Here is a 17,713-nt window from a genome sequence, read left to right as displayed (position 1 = left end):
TTGCTAGCTTGCATGGTGATGTGCTTTTAATCGGTTGATTATGTACACGCCCCAGGCAAGTTACTATGTTAACATCTGATGATTTAGCAAACTGCTCTGATTTTATTTATTTATTTTACTTCTGGCTGAAACATTTTCTTGTATCAATGTTCAAAGTGTAGTGTCTTAGTGAAAGCAGCCTATATTCACAACTTCTGGGTATTTGCATTAGTTGTAATGGATGCCTTGAGCCATGGGAAAACAATATGGGTTTTAATGTACGTGCTTAACACTTAGTGCTAGTTCCCTAACTTTAAAAAGGCCAGCTTAAATATTTATGAAATGACATTTTTCATTTTGAATTGAGTAACAACTGATTATCTTTCATAGAGATATCTACAAGATCTACAGTCAGTTTTCTATGCTAAGTTGCGGAGCTGCAGATGATGGTTTGACTCTCATGGGCCAAAGGGTTCAAGCTACACTATAGTTTTTAAAACAAAAAATTAATTGAAGCTGTAACCAAGCTGGGGGGGATAGTTAAAATTGGGTTGATGCAGTTAGAAAATAGTGATTTAGGGTGGTGTGTTCAGAGCTTGTAATTAGAGAATTTCCTGAATTTATTTGGCATTTGCTTATAAATCATATTGATTTTCACATCCAGAATGTTCCTGTACAACTTCTAGTGAAAGTATCTTTTTTACCTGCCAGCTCTCAAGACATAAGATACTCCAAAATAATTCTATGGACAGGCCTTTTTGTCTGGTTTGCTGTTTGTTGTTTTTTCGGTTTTTTGGGGGGGCTTTTTTGTGGGTTTTTTTTGGAGGGGGTGTGGTTATTGTTTGTTGGGGTTTTTTGTTGGATTTTGTTGTGATTTTTATTTTTTGATTGGTTATTTTTTGGGGTTTTTATTGGTTTGTCTTTGTTTGTTTTGTTTTAAACCCTCTGGTCCTTTAAGAAAAGAATTTCCAAAATAAAGCCTGTTAGAAATGCATTATGGCACACAATTAAGCCTGTATAAACAGGCTTAATCATATACCACAATGAGAAAAGAGTTATTGTGCCTACATTTCAAATTGTGACATGAATGTCCTGTAAACACATTCTTTGACATGAGCAGGAATTTTAAGTATTATGAGCCAAAATTGAATCTGCGGTCTTTTGGCTGGCCAAAAGGCCACAGATTATATCCTCACATATCCCTGTGAGGACAAAAATTACTGGGCTGAAAATAGTAAGGTTTGTTTGATTTGATTGAATAATTACTTTTTGTGCCACTACATTACTGCTTACATAGACATTTCACCTATGCTCTTCTTTATTTCATTTGATTATAATTCTTTCCCCACAGACAAATGTGTCTATGAGGAAAATATGTTTGACTGAATAGTAGTGAATATTTAGATAAGGTACCAATGGCTGGAGGGTAATTGCAATATTTAGCAATTATATGTACAATATTCCATGCTCCAGTGGGGTTTCTGCTGATAATGTGCTTTACATTTTGTAGGAACAATCAAGGACAGAAGAAAGCCACAAATATTCCCATCAGGCAGTTTAGTGTTGAACACTTTTTCACAGGTTGGGATTAAAATAATAGATACGAATGGAGTAACAACTTTGGGAACAATCTGAGACAGATGTTTCCTGAGGATGAGGATTCTTTCTGTGCAATTAATGTCATCTGTTACTTCTGCTCTACTACTTCCATATTGTTTCCTCTCTCTGGAGCTTCCAGAAGGAGAAAAATAAACACTTTCTAGCCAGAATTAGCTTAAGTCAGTAATAGTTAATTCCTACTAATTCCAAGTTCCACTATAGTTATTTGGCCCTCAGAAGAGCACAACAAAATATTAAGCAGCACATTTTCAAAAAAAAAAAACCCTTTGTATCTGGGCATCGTAGTGAGAAACATCAAGAAAATTGCAGAAATATTTTACCCACCTGACTTAGAGAGAAAAATATCACTTGAAAAGTGATTGCCATCATGAAAGGTATATTTAATGAAATAAATAAATTGCACATTATTTGTATGCTGATGATCAGCATGTGGTTTACATGACTACATGTAAAACACAATTGCTAAACAGAAACAAGTTCTGCAGAGGGCATTTGGGTTGATGATCTCATTACAACTAATGACCTTGAACACCATTCAGGCTCTGTTTAAAACTCCAAAACCTGTCAGGCACTACTCTGGTTCTTATTTAATTAACTCTCAATATTCTTAGGTGCAATAAGATAAAGGACGAGGATAAGTATCTCAGTTTTGTAAACAGTCTTCATTTGTTTCACAGTCTCTTATGGACACTGGATTTAGAAATATCAGGCAAGATATTTGAAATACTATTATGAAATGAAATATTTAATTTTCTCATGAAACAGAATTCCCTTTAAAGCCATAGATATTATTTACAGTCCAATAAATATCCCAGTATCTTTGTATGAATAAGATGTGAATAGGTTTCCTTGTTTACTTGTAACTTCTTCTGTTTTCTACCATCTATTTGTTCTTTTTCAACTTCTCTTTTCTGCAGTTTCAACTAAAAGTTTTGCTCAAGTGTTCCTTAATCTGGCTCCCAAACCCCCCAAAATGATAGCTTGAATTCCATAATAGCTGCACTTTATGCTAGCTTGAATATCACAGAAGTTGGGCTGAATCTTTAGTGCTGGGGTGAAAGGCAGAAGTAGAAATTACAATTCCTGGGGTGCCAAACCTAATCATTTTGTTCTGCTCATTCAGCCAAGTTCTACTCATGCAACCTGACTACAGAGTGGATCTGGCCAAGCAGCAGCCTAGATGTGGCCCAGGGGATGAGTTAACCCACGTCCCTGAAACAGAACAGCAAAACTTGCAGGTTAGAAGTAGGAGATCTGTCAGTATTCCTACTCTGTTAAAATTGCTCCCAAAGAAGAAGAAAAAGAAAGCAAGAGAAGGGATGGGACATAGTAAGAGTGTCATAGGGCATGTGGCAGTATGGGATCTGGAATGTGGAGGCAAGGACATAAAGAAATAAAGGAAATATAATGTGAAAATAGGGGATGTGAAATAAAAACTGGAGGAGTAGGATGAAAGAATAAAGAACACTAGAATGTGAAGAATGAATACAGTTATAGGAAGAAGGACTTAAAGGAGTTGTGTAACTCATCCTCCCCTCAATAGCACTTGACTCTAGCTTGTCCACAATTACTTTGCCTGTATTGAAGTTTAGTTATACAGCCAACATCAATCTTTGCAGGGTTAAACCTCACAATGTGTGATGTCAGATGATCAGGCACACCTATTTCCAAAGCCAATCTAATACAGACAGCATGTGTTTGCATGGATCCAATTTAGGTTTTTTGTTTCGTTGATGCTTGATAACACTGATATACTCACATGTTTAAATGTATTCTTATACCCCATAATATCTTTTTTTCATTTATAGAGCTATTTATAGCAAGATGCTTTGCCTAAGTGGGGGTAAAACACCTAAAATTTGACACTATTTGGAAAAGTTAGCAACGATGGCTGGAGATGTTGAAGAATGCTGAGACCAGGTTTTGTCATCAATCCTGAAGTTAAACATTCTGAGGATGTGAAGAGCAATGTTTCCTGAAAGAATCTGGCACAGGAGAGTAAGAAGCAGACAAAGTTTCTGACAAAGGAACTAAGAAACAATAGTACTGTTAAATGATCTAAAGGTTGCTGAGCTGGCAGAGTTGGCAGTCAATCACTTTGTATCATAAAAACCCAGTCCCACTTTTTAAATGCTGGGAACTTCTAACATACTCCTTCCAGGAGTGTGTCGGGAGAGTCCTCCCATGAGTGAGAGACACCACTCAAGGTTAATCCTCAAGGCTTATGAAAAGAGTCTTGCCCACAGTTGTTGCTTAATAATTACTAAGCTAGCTTTGAAGTTATTGATTTAATAAATAGTTCACTGTATTAATAGTTATAACTATCTATACTGTGTAGTAAGTAATTCCAATTAAAATATTTTGCCCTATTATCATTTCCATCATCAATTTAAAGAAATACTCTATTTGGTTCATATGAATGTGTTTGGTTTCTCCTCCCTAATCCTGCAGGACAAAGTCACATAAGCGGTTCATCCACACCTATATAATCCTCTAGACATAAACTGCTGACTAAGCCTGGTACTAGGATTGGATGCAGCTGCTCCTACACTCCTCTCTGAGAAACATGTTTGAAAGCAAGGCTCTCCTTTCTGAACTTTGTGACTCAACAGAAGTGTCTCCCTAATTTGCCTTGTCTGAAGCTTCCGTTCTGCCAGTGACACTACTTCAGACTTCCTTTGGCCATATAATTCAGAACATACCTATTATAACACAGGCTCTTTTTTTTACTTCAAAGTATCCACCATGGGGAAAAACATCTATCAATAATTCTAAAATCCTCAATGCCACAACTTCTATTTCTTGTGAACAGGGTTTCTCCAAACTGAAGAAATGGGTATTAAAATAAACATTTTTTCAATTCATGCAGGTCTCCTGTCAAGACCCCACAAATAAACCTCTCGCTGTATTGTTTGCATACAGTTAACATTGATACAATATAAAGACCAAAATCCTCTTGCCTTACTCTTGACAGTAAGTAATCTTTTTTAAGCTGATGTGGTTGAGCCTTGACCTTGGGCTTCAGCCATATGAGTCTTGCCTCTAAGCAGGACATAACTACCTAGGCAGTAAGCATGAATAAGCAGAAAATCCAAGCTTTGCATTGTTCAAAGCAAATGATTAGTTCCACATTTTCTGTGAAATTTTGGTAAAGATATTGAGAACTGACACAGATAAGTATCGTATAGTGATGCTAGTTTGCATTTAGTGAACTTCATGGAACACTCTCAATTCAGAATTGTCTCTTCTGTGTGATTTTTAAGTCTTCTACTGATGCATGTAGCTTCTTATTTGATTAACACTGTACAAGATTGGAAGGGGCAAAATTCACTATTCAGTTTTGCTGCAGACTGTAGAAACTCATGTTAGTATGCAGGTTTTGTCAGTGCTGTCTCCTGACTCTGGTTTTCTCTATCGCTTGGGTGTCTCTTTAAACAGACATAGAAGCACATGAAAATGAAGCACCAAAACCCATATGAGCTGTCTGTCTGCTTACAGTTCTTGACTCTATTAAATAGAGTTTGCATCTGATAGAAGCCAACCTGAGGTCTGGCATCACTTCCCTGGACCTTTTTTATATTAGATTACTGGGCAAAAAAGAGCTGATGTTGAGACCAATGTTTTGGTCTGCTGTCTGCTAGCTGGCTCTCTTAGCCATTTAGCTAGCGAGTCAAGTTTCCAGCTGTTTGTCCTCCTTTTGTCCTCCAGGCTCTTCTGTTGCCTCTCATACAGAGGTTCAGACTGAAGAAAAGATGAAGCAGATGCCTAAGCCTAGGACTAGGCAAATTCCAGAAGCTATTTTATCTTTCAGATGAAAAAAACCCTGAAGTCTCAACTGTATTACTTTGTAGTTCAAAGATTTTGTTTTTGGATTATAAGTGAAAAGTCCATGCCTCCTGCTTTTCTGTTATCTTTAAATAAAAATTATGATGATGCTGTATCAGATAGTGAACTGAATTAGTCCAGTAGGAGATAAGCATATAAAAATTATCAAAGACCTTTATTTAAAGGGCTCATAAAAATCTCAGTGTAAAAAACAAGCACTTAAAACCTGAAATATTTGTGAATGAGCTTTGAAGCAAATATATGCAGAATAACTAACTGGACTGATTCTTGGATATCTATAGCAGCAGAACTTTAGGTAAACAAGTGAATGCTATGGCAGAAATGGGTGAGCTACAGAACCTCAGATACTGCACAAACCTTCTGTGGTTTTTGTGTCTTTGACTAAACTGGAAAAAAATCTTAAATAAATATATTTCACATTTTGCTTCCATTTTTTTCCTGTAAGTCTCAGCCTTAATCTATATGTCTGTATGAAAAACCTAGTCCTTGTGAAATCTGATTAGCTTTGGTTAGAAAAGTATATTCCTGGAATAAATTTATACATCCATGACTGTGTTTGGGCTGCTTTCATCCCCCCTGTGGTTATCAGGAATTAAAGGGAGATGTACATCTGTGTCATAGATGTCACAGACCATCTAAGCTGACATTGGTCCTCAAGGTTTTATGAATCAATCTGGACTAAGGTACACTTAATTTGATTCCTAATTTGATTATCTAGGACTTAATAGATAAAATACTCGGTGCAATTTTTTCCAAGTGGATAAGAGAAAAGAATGAATAAGATCTTCCTGTAGAAGTAAAAAAAAAAAATTTGATTCTTTATCAAGCTGGTTCTGCACTCTTCTCAGAGGTGTTAATGATTAATGTAGAGGTATGAATCCAGCCTACTTTTAAAGTCAAAAGCCAGAAAATAGTGTTGGTCAACTTTTGGATAGTCCATTACTTCTGGGATTTCATTTTCAACAAATAATACAATCTGCCATGGTCAGTTAAAGCAGAGTTTTGGAACAGAAAAAAATAATGTATGTTGCCTTTACAGAATCAGGAATTACAGGCAGACCTGGAAGAAGGGACTTTTAGCTTCTGATTGACTCATGGCCAGGTTCTCTTCATAGAATTTTGTTTCATATAGTTTTGATAAATAATATTTTGGAGCCTTTGAATTTGTGGACACAAGTAAAATCCTCTGACACGACCTCAGTAGCTCAGTTCATATGCCATACTCTTTAGAATCTCATTCTAAAATGCCAGGAGAAGCTCTATTACAGGAATGTCATTTGAAAAATTGTTGAGGTCTGTCTGCACATCACCATTGAGTAATGGTGACACAACTGGAGCATAAAGTTCCTGAACAGAAATAATGAAATCAACAGAATGATACATTTATAAAAAAGGTGGATAAACAAATACGCCCATTGGACTCATCTAGATACCTAGAATTCTTTCTTATTTCTTCCTCATTAAGACCCTAATATGCATCTGCCCTCTGGTCTTCTCTAGGGTTACCTGTGACTGCCTAGGTCATTTCTCTGCTCACTGAATTTTCACTGTGCTCTTTTCTTCTTCCTGCATGTCTCACCTTGCACTCGAAAGGTCCTTTAAGCAATTTATGAATTTGCAAATGTTTTCAGGAAGGAGTTGGGTTTCATTTGATCCTGGAAGTAGTCTGCCTTCCTCTCCACAGACACCCCTTTCTTAATAGGACAAAATAAAACACACTAACACATATAAGACAGTGAATAAACAAATCACCCAAGGTAAATTACTACAGTGATTGGCCTTCCCTGATCATTGTTAATTCCCCCACACAAAGGACAAATAAGGTGCTGGCAGTAAGGGAAGAAGGAAAGTTGGTTTTTTTTTTTTTTTTTTTTTTTAACCTTAGGAAGACACTGACAAACTTGGATACTTGTCAAGGCTGAGCCACTAGTCTCAGAAAGGGGATCTTTGTCTCCACAAATCCATAACTTCCCAAGCACATTAGAGGGTGTGAGCTTTTAAGAAAGTTTTCTACTCAGCAGACATTTTTGTAAAAAGGGATTTTGGGATAAGTTCACTAATATTCCTCCCTTTCTCCTCTTTGTCTCAAGAGCTCTTTGCCAACACTTGACATTTACTCATAGGAATAATGAATTTTTCCTACTATTGATAAAACTATGCTGATTTTCTTAGCTTTCAAAATTTGCGAAATTTAGGAATAAATATTCTTCTCTTGGATTTCTGTGCCTTTATCCGTTTGCAGTACAAGCTTATTTAACTGTATCTCTTTGACAGAATTACTTAATGCCAGAGCCATTATTATTTCCTTCCCTTTAAGCTGATGCACGTATTCAGTTAAAATCAATTGTGTGCCACATCCGCAAACATAACCTCAGTCTTATTTCCTCTCATTTTTATTTTCCTCTCTTTGCTTGGATAGTTAAACTTCCATTAATACCGCTCAGGACACTTCAATGTATTTTTTTTTAAATGTTCCATCATTTCACAGTCCAATTGCCATCTGTGGCAAGATGACCTCCTACATAACGTTCACAGAACTATTTAACCTACAAAGCTATAACCTCAGTCTATAATGGCCCTTCACTCTTAATTTCATAAATAAATTTTGATAGCTGTCTCAAGTGCATCTCCAAATGCTTTTCTTGGATCATTTAAAGAAAGCTAAAGCCCTGATAGAATTACATCTGTCCAGACACATCAAGGGCAACAAAAAAAGCTTCTGTAGGTATGTCAGTGATAAAAGGAAGGTTAGGGAAAAGTCTTTAAGGCCAGGTTGGGTGAGGCTTTGAGCAAGCTGTCTAGCAGAAGGTATCCCTGCCCACAGCAGGAAGTTGGAACTAGGTGATCTTCAAGGTCTTTTCCAGACCAAACCATTCTATGATTCTTTAATTCTCTGTAGTAAAAATGTTACTTCATTCTACAAATACTTGTCTAGGTATCTGCTAAAACTAGCATGGTTACCACAAAGGATTCCCAAGTGTGTTTTGGGTTTACATGGCAGGGTTTTGGCAGTGGCAGGGCTACAAGAGTGGCTTCTGTGAGAAATTGCCAGGAGCTTCCTTCATGTCCAGTGGAGATCATGGCAGCTGTCTCCAAGACTGACCCACTGCTGGACAAGACCAAACCCATCAGTGACAGTGTTGGCATGTCTGGGATAAAAGATTTAAGGAGAGGGGAATAATCTTCAGAACAAAAGCTGCCAGAGAGATAAGTGAGAATATCTGTGAGGATCAACTCTGAAGACAACCATGTCAGTGCAGAGGGAGGAACTGAAGTTGCTCCAGACTCCAGAGCTGAGATTCCCCTGCAGCTCTGCAGCCCATGGAGGGCCATGGGGGAGCAGAAATCCACCTGCACCCTGTGGAAGCCCCCAAACCAGAACAGGTGCATGCATAAATGAGTCTGAGCCCCCATGGGAAACTTGCACTAGAGCAGGCTCCTGGCAGGATCTGTGGCTCTGTGGAGAGAGGAGTCCATGCTGGAACAGGCTTGCTGGCAGGACCCTGGGGATTCCACTGGGACAGCTGTTCCTGAAGGACTGTGCTCTTTGGAAGGGACCCACACTGGAGCAGCCTGTGAAGAACAGCAGCCCCTGGAAAGGACTCATGATGGAAAAATTCAGAGTCCTATCCCACACGTGAGGGATCCACTAGAACAGGGGAAGGGTGTGAGGAGTCCTGTCTGGGAAGAGGAAGGAGCAGCAGAGAAAACATGTCATGAACTGACTGCAGCCCCCATTTCCTATCCCCCTGTGCCACTGGCAGGGAGGAAGGAGAGAAACTGGAAATGTGGCTGAACCTGGGAAGAAGGGAGGTGCGAGGGCAAGAGTTTTTAAGATTTGTTTTTATTTCTCATCTCTCTCCTCTGATTTCACTGGTAATAAATTAAACTAATTTCCCCAAGGCAAGTCTTTTTTGCCAATGATGGTAATTGGTGAGTGATGCAATCTCTCTGAATCTCAACTCATGAACTTTCCACTACGATGCTAAGGAGAGGGGGATAGAGCAGCTATGGTGGGCATCTGGCATCCAGCCAGGGACAACCCACCACAAAGTGCTACATGAGCTTTAATTTGGTTTCCTTGCTGTTTCAGCTTCAACATGTACAAAATAAGAAGATAAAAAAAGGGAGAACGTCATGCTTGGTGTACCTTTTGATTTTCCTTCTGATTACCTAATTTTCTTTTGAGAAGAAAGAAACAACTATTGTGTTAGAACTCACTTAGGTAAAGCAACCACTGGCTAATTTATCAGCAAGTACATATGCCAATATTTCCAATTAACACTGCTTTTTCCAATTTTACAGTATCAATAATTTTATCTATAAAAGAAAATATTTTGGGCTCTATTAGCCAAAAATTCAATATTGAGTCATAACGTAATAAAGTCTGCACAGTGATATCTACCTATCTTCTTTTGAATGTATCAGGAATACACCAGTTTGTAAAAATGTCCTTGATCAATGTTCTTTTTTATTCAAATTAAAAGACCCTTTTTTCCTGAAATTGCATTCTTTGTTATTTTTATCACCACGGATATGATTTGAAATTTCTTTTCTGAAATTTTAAAATAACTCAGTAAGTGAGCAAGCACTGTGATTTTTCTTAGTGTTACATATGTTCAGTTTTCACTTGGCAAATATAGATATCTTCTAGTTCCTCTGGAAAACAGGAAACAGTTTAGAGCAGCAGTTGAAGCAAACATCACCCACAGTTATTTCTGTGAATCACCAAACAAGTATATCAAAAGATTTATTAATTCAACATGCAACAAAGTTTTTTCACCTAGGTATGTCTGGCTTCTCTCTGTCTCCTTCACATTCTTAACTTTATGAAACTCATTCAGCTCCAGGGATAGTTATTCCTCGGTTATTGTGATCTGAAGAAGAAGAATCCTGTGTAACCTCTGCAAATAGTGTCTGTCAGCCACTTACATTTTTGGGAATATCAACCTTTTCTTTGATACTATGTAAGGCAAATATTCCTATAAAAATCACAGAATTCTAGACACAGTCATCAGTGGCAGTTGGGAAACCATATGTATTTTGGAAATAAAATTGCAAAAAGCCATACAAGATGTATTATTTAAAATATGTATTTATTTTTCTTAGTCCTCTATCCATAAAGACTTTCATTCTTCTCTTCTGAGGTCCAGAATAACCAGGATACAAGATTATGAAATATTCTGCAGAAAGGATATCTCTTGAATGCATCTATTAAAAGTTGTCTTCATTTCAATAATTTTGCAACACTGGTATTTGTTTTGTAGTAAAATTTTGAGTCTGGAAAAAAATGGCAATCAAGATTTCTGGATTTTTTTGTAATAGCTTTTTAATCATTACAGACCATGAGTTTTCCCAGTAGTCCAGAAAAAAAATCAATTACCATCTATTGCCAATTAGAGGCAAGAATAAAATTTAAAAGAAACTTCTGTCTTCATTTCTTCATATTTGCATGACTCGGTGACTGATAGGAAGAACCACAGATCTGACTGTGCCTATTAGACAAAGTTCCAACTTCTTTAAATGAAAGGAGAGCCTTATGGTTACCTAGTACTTCTGCTTGAGATTTTCTACATGGCACTGAAATGCATAGTTAAGGAAAGAGACCTTTGATGCAATTAATTGCAAAACAGCTGCTCCAGTACTTTACACAAACCAGTTATTTTGCCACGCCTTACTGGTGTATAGTGCCTGTATGAAATACAAGCAACAAAATTTCTAACTCCAGAAAAGCAAAATTCATATGTGCTTTAGGCCAGTGTTACAAGATCATTAGTGTATGGTTGAGGTCATGGTTTTTTTTCCCCATGGCAACATTATTGTTAATTACAGTTTCTGTTCGTGGTTTAGAAGAGACTCTGTTTAAAAATCAGAAGAATTCATAATTCACTGCAGTTGAGGAACTCTTATCAACTGTTTAACTCCTTGACTACATAGTTTCAGATTGGGGTTTGGCTCATTCTTCTTCATATACAATCCATTTAATCAAGCTTTTTCAAAAGCAAGACAGTAAATTCATAATATCACAGAGTAAAATGACATGACTCAGCTATATTATTGGCCTTATTTTATGTCAAAGTAACCCAAGTGTAATATTGAAATTTTCTGATCAGAAATGAAATGTTTATTGTATCAATTTGTATTGTATAGAATTCTAAGCATACAAAGGAACATTTGGAAAAATATAGAATTTTCTACCTTATGGAGCTATTCAGTGAAAATTGATTTCAGAATTATTATGGGTCAAGTCAGTCAAAACTTCTTGACTGAATAGAGAGTAGTTCAATATTAAAAAAAAAAAGAAAAGATTCAAAATCTCCTCCATAATTATGTCCCTTCCCTTCCCTTCCCTTCCCTTCCCTTCCCTTCCCTTCCCTTCCCTTCCCTTCCCTTCCCTTCCCTTCCCTTCCCTTCCCTTCCCTTCCCTTCCCTTCCCTTCCCTTCCCTTCCCTTCCCTTCCCTTCCCTTCCCTTCCCTTCCCTTCCCTTCCCTTCCCTTCCCTTCCCTTCCCTTCCCTTCCCTTCCCTTCCCTTCCCTTCCCTTCCCTTCCCTTCCCTGAACTTCCCTGAACTTCCCTTCCCTTCCCTTCCCTTCCCTTCCCTTCCCTTCCCTTCCCTTCCCTTCCCTTCCCTTCCCTTCCCTTCCCTTCCCTTCCCTTCCCTTCCCTTCCCTTCCCTGCCCTGCCCTGCCCTGCCCTGCCCTGCCCTGCCCTGCCCTGCCCTGCCCTTCCCTGAACTTCCCTGAACTTCCCTGAACTTCCCTTCCCTGAACTTCCCTGAACTTCCCTGAACTTCCCTTCCCTTCCCTTCCCTTCCCTGCCCTGCCCTGCCCTGCCCTTCCCTGAACTTCCCTGAACTTCCCTGAACTTCCCTGAACTTCCCTTCCCTTCCCTGAACTTCCCTTCCCTGAACTTCCCTGAACTTCCCTGAACTTCCCTGAACTTCCCTGAACTTCCCTGAACTTCCCTGAACTTCCCTTCCCTGAACCTCCCTTCCCTTCTCCTTTTTCTTTTCTATCAGAGAGAGAATATTTATAATCAGCACAGAATAGGCAAAGTATAACGATCAATGAAAATTCTTGAGATGTTTAATGAGTTTTATATCCTCATACATGTAGTGATACATTTAATCATTATCTCAAAGTCTAAAATTAAAGTCAGGTGAGTTGCCTCCTGGAAGTGCTACTCTCAATCATTTTGTTCAATTCTCAAAAGAAAATCTACATGCAGATTTCTACACTCTCAGTGTCTAAAATTAGGTGAGATAAATGATGCATACCAAACATTTGAAGAGATCTTGCCACTTTAGAGATGTCTAGATGACAGCATATTATATATTATGTAATCCCTTTTAAAAATGTGTTCAAGTCTTTAAAATGCTAATGTAATGACAGCATCATCACTTTCAAAATCAGGTTGGAAAACTCACTAGTATGCTTTTCACGGCCTCCTGGATGTGAGTCTGAGTCTTCACAGACAGTTCAGAAGGCCCATCAACCTTTTAGAAGCCTTTGAGAGGATGAATTTAGTCTCCAGTACACTTTTTTTTTTTTGCTATTTAGGGATGAGATCAGCAAAAATCCTGGAAAATATGCTATCTTACACATTCTGTGTAATTGTTGCTTGTTTACTCTACTTAATTTTCATAAGTAGCCTTTGAGATCTTTAGTCAATCCCACAGTATCAACCTGAGTGATCCAGAAGGGAGGGATCCCTGTGACATAACCCTCACCCCTATCAAGCACACTCTTAAGGCTGGTGATGTTGACTTATCTATCAAGTTTCTAGACACAGGCTGTGGTTGTAGTGACACTTTCACTCCTCAGAATGACTGTAGTAGGCACATGGAATATATGTGTGTGCTACTAAAGCATAAGCTTGGGGCTGCACACTTGCAGACTTGCATAAGTTCTGTGTCTGGGCATCCTCCCGAGACAATTTTGGCCTGTGACAATCGGTATTTTATGCCATAAAACCCAGTTCCAAGGTCCATTCTTGATGGACCAACCTGTGCTGGGGGATGGAGATTTACATCAGAGATGTTAGGGGCAATGCGTCTTGGCTACTAAATTTATTTGGCTAGAAAAACCCCAGAAATCTTTGGGAATAGAAGTAAAATGTTCATTTTAACTAGTGTGAAACCTGAAATTGTAAAATAAGGCTGAAATAATCAATTTGAGGTAAGAAAATACTCCAGTAGCTTTGACAGTTACTTGGAAAATACATCACTTGTAAACATTTTATACATTATTCTACAGTGTACTTTGATCAGTAACATCCAGCTATCCATATTCTCCTAACATATCCAGCATTTGCAGAGAACTACATGAGAAGAATCTAAAATTATTCTAAAAAGTAAACAAAAACTCTGCATTTAAAATTATGTGACTTTTTTTCATTGATGCTTGTTTATTTTTAATTTACTTGCATTTTTCCAATTCAAGAAGTTGGCATTTTGTTCATACAGTAATATTTTTTATGCTTTATGAGAAATCAATTAAATTATGATTTAGACTTTGCAGGGAGTTAATGGATAGCAATTTAAAGAATTGTTGCTGTGCTTCAAGTAATATCAAGTATCTTATTATGCCTACATAATTTCTGTATTCCTACCACTTAAGCAGCTATTAGGAAGTGCTCCTGACACAATCTTATGTTGTGTATCTGCAGCAATACACCCCGTTGCTTCAAATCCAGATGTTTTATATTGGTTACCATAGAATTTAAGATGTGAGGTAAGGCCATTATCTAAAGGTAATGTAGTGTCATCTATTTAGGGAAAAAAATATCAAACCCAAGACAACAGATTTTAAATTAAAAAAGATATGAAAATCAGGATAACAAAAAATTGCTCAGGAAGCTGAGGAGTAACATTATTCAGTCAAACTCAGCCTGGAATAATTGTGTATCTGAAGATATTCCGTATGCTAAGAGCAACTGTGATCCAAATGAATGCATGAACTAGGTAGGGGAAAATGCTTATGATTAGATGCAAGTAGTAAAAGAATGGAATAAGCAGCACTTCCCATGCATCAGGGAAGGGGTACTGAGGTGTTTTAACTGCTAAGCACTACTTTGGTGACTCAGAGCAGCCATCAACCTCACATATGGGTTCATTAACCTGAACATTCTAGGGAATCTGACCTTTCTGAGTAAGAAACTGTTGCCAGTTACAGTCTCTTTGCTATTTAAACTTATTTGTAAAAATATTTAAACATTTACTGGAATTTTGTTTTTTGGCATAGATTAATTTTTTTTCTCCAATAAAGAATTTTTTTCCCCACTTCACAACTGAAGCACTCCAGAGAGACTATGAAGCAAGAGACTTGGACTAGATGCCTTTCTGGCATTTCTTCCACTGCTTCATGATTGGTCTTGTTCACTTTCTCAGTCTATTATAGTCACACTACATGTGGCCATTATTACTTTCTAAAGGAGTTATAGACAGCCGCTTGCTTACTCTCATCTTTCACCTGCAAAAAATCTAAATAATGAGGTTTATCTTGTCTATCTGTAACAAAAATGTACACATTATGCATATGAATCATCTGGCTTATGATCCTTTCAAAACTACATGTCTTCTTTAAAACTGTATCTGGCATATGGGCATTAGAATTGACTTTGCTTTGTCATGCCTGGCCATGGATAAATGGGAAGCATGACATCATAAGCAAGTCTGCTGAGTCCTAGTTAATAATCCAAGTGGAAATGGAGAATCCATCATCAGCAACCCCCCTTGGTTTCCGTATGCCAACACAAACAAGAGACATCATGATTCGCATCTCACCCCCTCACTGTCTGGAGTAAAGATAAACAGTTGCTGCACTGGAAATATGAATTTATCCAAATTATACCAAGAGAAAAGTCTTTCAAGAATCCTTGACTGTCTCTAAATGTTTAGATTTTTACTCTTTTGTTCTGAGTAACAATTATTTAACTTCTCCGTGAAAAAGAGGACCTTTTACTAATAGGCTTCACACTGCATACTGACATTTCAGAAGGTTACTATATTAGTTCTATCATTCAGAGCCATGAATTATTGAATCACCTACATATCCCCCTTCAAACTGCTGAAAAACTCACCACTGTACTGATGCAAATATCTAATAAACAAGCAGAATGTAAGATGTCTTTATTCAGCTTTAAAAGAAGGTTATAAAAATTTAGTAGAGTGCATACTATTACTAGTGCCACATAGTAAATTTTGTTTGCAGCTTTCAGGGTCTGCCATATCCAAATTAATCTCAGCTTCATATTTCATGGAGATTATACTTTCATTTGAGAGGTAAAAATGCTGCTGTCCTTACAGTGGTTCTCTGACACCCTTGTATTCTTAAACCTCAATGTTCTCTTCCAGGAAGCAGAGCTATCCTTCACCTTTCTTTTATTTAACAGATTCACAGAATATTCTGATTTGGAATGGATCCACAAGAATTGAGTCCAGCTCTTGAGTAAATGACCTGTACAGAGATTGAACCCACAATCTTGGTGTTGTTAGCACCATGGTCTGATCAGCTGAGCTAATCTACCAGAGGTTTTAATTATTTCCTAAATTATTATTTGTGCAAACCAGGAAAAATTGTGCCAATAATTGCAGCTGCACCATGGAGAGAAAAATGGGGTACTGTTTATTATCAAAACCCCATTTTTTTAAATTGAGATTAATAGCTTTTAGTGACAAAATCAGATAATAATAGACATTCTACAGCATACTCCCTGACATTAACTTTTAAAGGCATGTACAGTCTGCTGTAGAGGCTGGCAACATTACACAGGGTATATGAGATATCAAAAATGAATTGTAGAGTCTTCTGATAGAGTAGCTTCAAAATACAGATAATCTGGAAAATTTTGATTGCAATGCATTCTGCTGCAGTAGGGAATTTCTTTATCAAGAAAATCAAAAGAGGTTTTGGTCCACTTATCCTGTTTTCTTTTATTTACTGGGCATAGAAATTTAAATTTTTCTTTTGTTGTAGGAACTATAATAGATCAACTACTCAGATACTGATACAGGGTGTGCAACACAAAGACATTCACAAGAAGATAAGGCAGCATTGGAATATTTCCCTGTTCAAACTCACATAGAAAAATAGTAAAAGCAGTAATTACTTACACCTGGGCCATTTTCTCTGAAGACAGTCACTATACTACAGCACACACTTGAGACTTATTTTGATGATAAAGAGTGTTTTTCAGTCTCTTTAGATCATCCACACACATTTTTCTTTTGAGAAGCTTTGAATTTTCCCTTAAACCAGAAATTTATTGAGAATCATCTCCCTAAAATCTTTTTTATTTCCAATGTAACATAAAAAACCCCACCCAACACCACTATTTTTTTGTGGAGATGAAAAATGGAAATGGAAAATGGAAATCATAGAACATCACTTGTGTATTCTAATACATGCAAACAAAATTAGTGTAGAGATCCTGATCAGTTCTTTTGTTGCCTGGAAACATTAAGGTTCTTAAACAGGCATTTAGCTGAAATTTTGAAAACCAAATTAGTACACTTATACCTGCTTGATAATTTGGGAACACCTGCATGGTAACACCTACAAAACATTAAAAATTCCTTTGTTCTAGCTTTTGGGAAGGTGTGTGTTGGTCCTGAAGAATTCAGCTCAGTAACTCAGCACTGCCTGGAAGTCAGGTCCAAGAGAGGGATGAGCACCAAGAGCAGCACATTGGTGCCTGTGAGACTCCCAAGAGAATGCAGATTCAGCATCAGCCTCTCCTTTTGCACTGCATTGGGGTGAGCTCTTGCTGGGCAAATTTACCTGTGGGTTTTGGAGCTTAAGCTGCAGCCCTGGCCTTGGGGGTTGTCTGTGTCACCTGAAATAGTCACCTCAGAGCAAACTGGAGTGTATCTAAAGTATACTGTAGCCATTTCTGTGACTGCAGTGCTGAAGCACTGTTATTTTTATCCATTGCACCAAATTTTTATGCTTTGCTCATAACTGGCAGGAAAAAAACATTATCTCATCCATAGTTGGTAAGTGCCCTAATTACTTACATCAAATGACACAACTCTTCCAGAAAACTTTTAGAATAGCTTTGAAAGCCCTCAACAGCTTACATCTGAAAGCCAAAGGTCCAGGCTATAATTTGTTTACACTTTGTAAAATTATGTAGGTCCCCAATAGGTCCCACAACTTATTTCAGTATGGTGTGGTCTCATTTAAACTTCATAAGCAATGTGATGGAAAAAGTAGAAAATTCAGGATTGGGTGTCTTTTTTTTTTTTTTTTCATTAGGATAGTTCCA

General features: G+C 37.5%; 1 protein-coding gene across 6 annotated transcripts in view; it reads right to left on the bottom strand.

Moving 5' to 3' along the window:
* Positions 1 to 17,713, bottom strand: part of CNTN5 (contactin 5) — a 605,427-nt gene that overhangs the window by 473,785 nt on the left and 113,929 nt on the right. The window lies entirely within an intron of this gene.

The sequence above is a fragment of the Prinia subflava genome, chromosome 3 (assembly GCF_021018805.1).
Source record: "Prinia subflava isolate CZ2003 ecotype Zambia chromosome 3, Cam_Psub_1.2, whole genome shotgun sequence".
NCBI lineage: Eukaryota > Metazoa > Chordata > Aves > Passeriformes > Cisticolidae > Prinia > Prinia subflava.
Note: the sequence above shows the minus strand (reverse complement) of the source record. Positions and strands in the feature narration are given on the sequence as shown.